The sequence below is a fragment of the Arachis ipaensis genome, chromosome B06, assembly GCF_000816755.2.
Source record: "Arachis ipaensis cultivar K30076 chromosome B06, Araip1.1, whole genome shotgun sequence".
Classification (NCBI taxonomy): Eukaryota; Viridiplantae; Streptophyta; class Magnoliopsida; order Fabales; family Fabaceae; genus Arachis; species Arachis ipaensis.
In genome coordinates this window covers 8822598-8830434 of record NC_029790.2, presented here as the reverse complement: position 1 = coordinate 8830434, position 7837 = coordinate 8822598, and positions in this window count along the sequence as shown.

Sequence of the window (7837 nt, the reverse complement as noted above, 5' to 3'; positions counted from 1 at the left end):
AATAGTTAAAAGACCAATCAATATTCTAACGCCGTGGTAAAGTTAAATGTTAAAACCCATGAATTGTCGATTTTTTTGTTGTTTCAAAATGTGTTGCTTTATATAGCTTCGGGCTTCAACACGAAGGAACTCTAATAATATTTTAAGTTCTCTACGTAAACATGAAGCAACTCAAGGAGTTGTTTCACCTTGGCAAATAACCAATGTGCTGCGATACCAAAGTTAATAGGAGAGACGGACGCATCTAATGATCTAAAATTTGTGGAAGAAAAGCTGATAGAATTCAACTAAATAATTAGACAATAATATAATTAAATAATAAAATTATAATTTTTTAAAATATATAAAAAACAATCTATAATATTTATTCTGATGATTACCTGCAAGAGACTCCGATACTTAAGTTAGCGAGGATTTTAGATAAAGTTTTAGTAGAATAGAGCGTGAATATACTTGAAAGGTGTCAGTGTATTTATAGTAGAGTTAATAACTACATCTTAGAGTAGTTTTCTTTATCTTGGGAATTTGTTGGAATCTATCTTTTAGCAGAGATAAAGATAGTAGAAGAGATTCATAAAGACATTTACTTATTTGGATAAGTGAAACTGCTTCTTGTGGCTATGTCCGACCTCTTTTAAGAGGTCGGGTTAATGGCAGATAGTACTTTTTTTGGATGGACTTTTTTGTTCTTATTGGGCCTGACTCTATGTTTTGGATCAGGATATGAATAATATTCTTTTACATATTATAAAAATTTATATACTCACTGGAGGATGGGAATGGAGCTTGCTTGCTTGGAAGGGTCGCCCACTTTGTGTACCTCTGCAGTACCCGAGGAATTAGTCATTGGGCTTCCAGCCTAATGGATACCCTGGTACAAACCAAAAAAAAAAAAAATTATATACAAAATTAAAAACATAAGAGAGATCTTACTATTTTTCTATCACATTTTAGAATTTTACTCACTAATATTATATATTATATATTACTAATTTTATAATAAAAATGTGCCACATGTCATGTTCTTATTATAATTGAAATCAAATCTTTTCCTCCAAAATTAAAAAATTCTCCTCTCCTCCTTACTAATTTTAATGTACTACATGTCATTCTCTCATTGTAATTGAAATCAAATCTTTCCCTCCAAAATTCAGAAATTTTCCCCTCCTCGTTATTAATTTTAATGTGCCACATGTCACTCCCTCATTGCAATTGAAGCAAAATCTTTCCCACTCAAATTAAAGAATTCTTTCCTCATCCCTACTAATTTTACAACCAAAATGTACCACATGTCACTCTCTCATTACAATTGAAATCAAATATTTCCCTCCAAAATTAAAAAGTTTTCCACTCCTCCATCTTCCTTTCTCTATCTCTCTCATTCCTTCAACCATTCTATCTCTTTTATATATCATTATCAATGACTAATTACGAATTTGACAATCAAAATGTGCAACATGACATTCTTTAATTGCATTATAAATATTACGAATAAAAATATTAATTTTATGTAAAAATTGTCATATATTAACAAATGTCTTAATTACCTATATATGATCTACTAAAAATAGTGATACGAAAAACAAATAAATTATCACTTATTCAAATTTTATCAAGTTGATAAATATTAATTTAATCTTATTATCATATATTTATTTTCAACATATGATTAACTAATAACTTGTTCTCGGACTAATTCAAAAATTATAATTAAGTTAATTTATCCAATTTTGACTAAGTAAAAAATTGCAACAGCTAACTTAATTATTTAAGCCACTACCTTATCAACTTATTTCTAAACTTAACAAGTTGCATGTTTAGTAATCATGGTTAATTAAGAATAAAGGGAGGAGTAGGAGGAGGAAAAAAAAAAGATAGAAATAAAATTTTTAGTTTCTATAATTATTTAAAATTTATATTTCACACTATTACTTAATACGTTAGCGGATAATCATTTATCATTCAAGAGTAAGGGTTGATCTGTCCATTTTTTTTAATGGATGAAGACCTAGTTAAAATTTAAGGATGATTAATATACATTATGTCTCACAAAAAAAAATCAATTTACTCATTTTATTTTTCAATTTAATCCGTCTTCTTATCATCATCAACACCACCACCACCACTATCACGGGCAGGATGGCACTATATCACTAGTAGGGGTGGAAGTAGGCCAAATTATTCGACGGGAGCTCGTGGTTCGGCTCATTTTATGCTCGACTAGGCTCGTTTTATTAAACAGGCTAGATTTGAATTTTTTAAAAAACGTATTAATTAATTAAAAAGGACAGACCAAAAAAGCCTACAAAATTTGTCGGGTCAACTCAAAAAAATTATTCCTAGTTTCTCTTATATTAAACATAAAAAAAAAATCAATAATCAAAATTAGTTAAGATTATAGCTTTTTGTTAAAAGAAAAAATTGTAAATTGTAAATATAGTTATGTTATATAACTAATGATTAATATATAAATGAATTATTCTTTACAAATTATAAATTATAAATTTTATAATGGATTTAATATCAATTTAGATTTTTTAATTATTATTTTAAGTTTTAATTCATGAAATAGGCTTTTCAAATAAGTTCGTGGGCTTGTCGGACTTTAAATCGGCCAAGTTCGAGTCTAAAAAAAAGCTTATGATGTAACATCTTTACTATCAGAATATCATGCTTAAGTCATGATATTGCTAATGATAAAAGAGATTATTATTTATTTATCAATTTACTAATTAATTTTTAAATAAGTACTCTAATTTAAAATTAGAGATAATATAATTAATTATTTTTTAGTTAGTAAGATTAACTAAAACTCTCAATTATTCAAATTAAATCATATAAAATTTTTATTATTTTACAACTATTAAAACTTTGAATAATTGAGAGTTCTAGTTAATCTTGCAAACTAAAAGAAAATTAATTATATTATCTCTAATTTTAAATTAGAGTACTTATTGTTAGAAAATTATTTAATTTTTTAATCTAATTATGGGCAATACATATATCAATTATAATTACAAATTAAGCTATTTCATATTAAATAACTTATATTACCGTGATCTCGTATTGTCATAAATGCTGAATTGAATAAGTCATTATTATTTTTGACTTGGAATTAGATGAGAATAAAATCAAATATACTATTTTATTTAGTAAAATACCAACCTGGCCCCTGTCTATTTACCCGAATGACAACATGATCCTTGACAAAAAAAAACTGGTCTGTTTCGGATCTTGATCCTGTGTTCCGACTGCCAACGCAATCCTTCTGTCAATTTAACGGCAAAAGATTGACAAAAATTACTGACGTGTGTAGGTAAGCGGATGAGGTGGATGGCTAAGGTGGTTAGGTGGAAGATGGAAGCCCACGTGGCTTGTTGGAAAGGACAGGGCTTATCTGTCCTCTTCCACATCACATGAACGATGTCGTTTTGACATCTCCAGAAGTCGTTTTGTCTCACACTTTGTATGTTCTCTCATAAAGACCCATTGATCCTTTATTACAATTACTTTCTAAACCATAACAGAGAACCTTCTTCTCCATTGAGACATTGGTAAGTGCTGACAAAATTGCTGACAAAGCCTCTGATGGTGAAGTTAACGGTGGTTGGATGACGTTGTTGACGAAACTTGAACGGTTCTGTAGACAACATAGATTTTTGAGGTTATCCCTTTCTATATTTTTGTGTGGTCCTCAGTCTGTCATGTAACCATTGTTGTTTGTATTCAGCCATAGTGTAGGATTTAGAAAGGTTAAAATATTATTTTTATTGTCATGTCCTAGGAGTTTTATGTATTTAAATAACATGAAAGTGTAGAGATGTATTAAAAAATAATTTTATGTAATCAATTAAAAAAAGTTAGAATAAATTATTAGGATTGGGTGTTTATATTGATATCAGATTTAAAAAACTATGTCACATGTTTATATTTTTTAATTAGGATTTAAGAAATGTTTTTTTATTCTCCTATATAGCTGAATGTCTGGATACCCCTGTGTTTTACCATGGAGAATTTTAAGAAGTAAAATAAAGAAATTCTTACCTATTTACATGAAAAAGTCCATAGGTTTCCACCATTAGATGTTGATCTGATTAATTATTTTGATTTAGTGGCCTTGTTTAAAAAGTTAGGCTACTTGGAGTATAAGATTATGTACTGGTGTGATATGACTACTTCTGATTTGGAGTCTGGACTTTATGCCATTAACGGGGATAAAGAGATTAATGAACTGAGGGAGAATATTATTAAGAACAGGGAGATAGATGAATTTTATATCTACTTTGATCATCCTGTGGATCTACCAGAGGTAGTTGGTGATGGAGTTGGGGAGGAAGTTGTAATTTTCAGTGAGGGCTCATTTCCTGATTTATCAACATCTTCCTTTGATGATGGATATGAAAGTGTTGAGGATGAGGTTCATAAGCTTCCTACTCCTGGATATGAGTCTGATGACAGTAGCAGTGATGAAAGTTTGAAGAAGAAGAACAAGTAGAAGAGTTAGCTTAAAGAGAGGATGCCACCTAAAAGAAGCAATAAGACTAGTGTAGCTAAAAAGAAAGGGCTTAAGTCAGCAGACAGTGGGCCAAAGATGTCACCTAGAACTGCTAAGAAAAGAACCTCTAGAAAATACTCTGGTGCTAAAAAAACATGTGTTTAGGAATGGGTTTAATAAGCAAAGGATGCATAGTGAGAACAATGAGCCTAGACCAGATGTTAGAGGCCCAAGAAGGACTAGGAGAATTGGACCTGTTGGAAGGGATGCAACAAATATTGCTGATGGAGCTAAAAATCATGTACCAGACCCAACTACAATAGAATTGGATGATGAGTATGAAAAACCTTATAACTATGAAAGTGAGGTGTTCAACAATCCAGTTTCATTTGGAGATGAGGGTAGAACAACCTATAACTCTTACAATGAAAAAGCTGAATATGGTGAGGTAGAATTTAAGGTTGGACAATTGTTCCCCCACTATGGAAGTCTTTAAGAAAGCTCTGAAATATTATTTTGTGTATGAGGGTAATGATGTATTATATATTAAGAATGAGAAGCATAGGTTGAGGACAGCTTGTGCAAGTGAAGACTATCCTTGGTTGATTTTTACCTCCTGTAACAGTGTAAAAAATTACTTTCAGATTAAGACTTTATACAATGAACACTCTTGTGGAAGAAATTTTGGTAGTAATTTGATTGACAGAACTTGGGTGTCTGATAAGTTAGTTAAAAAGCTTCTCACACAACCTGACCTAAAACCAAGTGCAGCCATAAATCACATAATAGAGGAGTACAATGTTTAACTCAATCTAAGAATGATAGCTAGAGCATTGAAGGTTGCCAGAGAGATTGTGATTGGGAGTGAAAAAGCATAGTATGAAAAGACACACGATTACCTTATGAAATTGCATAGAAGTAACCTAAGATCAACTGCCTTGATGGAGACAATTCTCCAATCTGAATCCCTGCCACTATTTGATAGGTTATACATTAGTTTGGATTCCTGCAAGAAGGGGTTTAAGGAGGGATGCATGCCATTAATTGGTTTGGATGGCTGCTTTTTGAAGGGTCGTTACATTGGACAACTTTTAAGTGCAGTGGGACAAGATATCAATAACCACTTCTATGTTATTGCATATGCAGTGGTCCCTAATAAATGCAAGGATGCATGAAAATGGTTTTTGACATTACTGCAAGAAGACTTAGGTAAAGTTCCACAACATGGGTGAAATTTTATTTCATACCAACAAAAAGTAAGTTGCTTCACTTAACAAATGTTAAACGTTATTTTTTACATAATTGCTAAAGAGTTTGGAGCTGGCAATGAAGGAACTGAACCCTAATGCGCATTACCAAAACTGCGTTCTTCATATTTGCAAGAATTTCATAAAATATTTTAAAGATGAACAAACTAAGCAGATGGTTTAGGAATGCTCTAAGTGTACAACATTTCAAGAATTAGCAATGCCATGGAGAAGTTAAAGAAGCTAAATAGGAGCCTGAGAGCATATGCAGAGGTTTGAGCCTGGTGTGTGGTGCAAGGCCTATTTCAACCATGGGCCCAAGGTTGACAACATAACAAATAACATGTGTGAGGTGTGGAATGCTAAGATTGTCGAATACAGAAAGAAGCCAATTTTGACAATGTGTGAAGACTTGAGCTGTTATATCATGAGAAAAAAGGGTTATGCACAAAAAGAGGTTTGAGAACAACATTGGTATCTTGGCCCCTGTGCAGCAGAAGAAACTTGATTAGTTTATCAAGCCCAAGAGTACTAAGTGGAGAACAGTCTAGGCTGGTGATAGTGAGAGGGTATTGTTTGAAGTTCAAATGCAAGGGAACAAAGTTGGAGTAAACTTACAAAATAGGACATGTACTTGCAATATCTGGCAACCAACTGGTATACAATTTATCTTTTTACATGGTTGATCTGTTTGATATAACTCCATCATGTGATTTGGTTGGTTTGTTTAAGATTCTATAAATATCTTCTTACATGAAATGATCTGCTTAATATAACTCCATCTTTCTTACTTGGTTGGTTTGTTTATTTAATATAAATATCTTCTTATTACATGGTTGGTCTGTTTAACAAATGTATATCTTCTTACATGGTTGGTCTGTTAGACATAAATATCTCCTTAAATAGTTGGTATGTTTTATATATTTGTTTGTAGGCATGCCTTGCAAGCATGCGGTTGCAGCCATGGCTAAGATGGGGTTGAGGCTAGAAGGCTTTGTGCACAAATAGCTCACAATGGATGCCATCATATCAGCCTACTCACATTGCATTAAACCAGTTAATAGTGAAAAATACTAGATCCCAATTGATTCACCAAAGTCATTACCTCCCACATATAAGAAAGCTTCTCATCGTCCAAAATGAAGAAAAGAATCGATTCTGTTGAGACGGAGATACATTCCAACAAGGTCAAGAAGACATTTGAACTCACTTGTAACAAGTGTGGCCAAACAGGTCATTACAACAAAATTTGCTCCAATGTACCTAAAAATCCTAATTAGAAGCCTATGACCAAGCTAAGAAGGAAATGAGAGCTATGAAAAGAGTGTTCCAACAGTGGACTCTGCTATCACCATATAGGTATGGTCACTTTAGGGATCGATTTGTCATATAACCTAAATGGTTAAGGGTTTAAGTGTGACATTATAGGATGGTCAGGGGTTTAATTATCATTAAATAAAATGATAATGGGTTTAATTGTAATCTCTGTATAATGATCCATACAGAATTAGGTTGTTGAGGGAAACAATCAAAATGCTAGTGTTGCAGGAACTTCTCTAGATCCGATGGTGAGTAGTTTGCAAACGGAGGCATAGCAGTGGGACAAGGAGATGAAATACCACTTTCACAGTCTGCTCCCTAAGCAGAGGTTGTAATCTAAATCACAATTACATTATAAATAGCAACATCTAAATATTTTTTTTTACACTTAATACATTACTTATTATTTACAGGGAGCATCTGAGACTATCAACTTGAATGCTCCACCTCCACAAAGGATGAAGCAACCAATTGTTAGGCCACAAACTATATCTATCTTTGTTCCAACTTCTATGGTAAATCAAAGTCCTCCAATCATTGGACCTCATTTGAGGTCTCCTGCTCCATCCAATACACATCTTCCATCTAACAATGTGATTAACGGTCTTAGTGGATCTACAGTGCCTAAACCAAGTCAACAAGGTGGAGTTAGTGCCGAGATAATGACAGCAGCAACTTCCGGGATTGCATCAAGATTATTCAAGTTCATTCCCACTCTTGGATTTAGGCCTCCTAGGAAGAATTAGAAGTGTAGTCCTATGTTTATATTTTAACA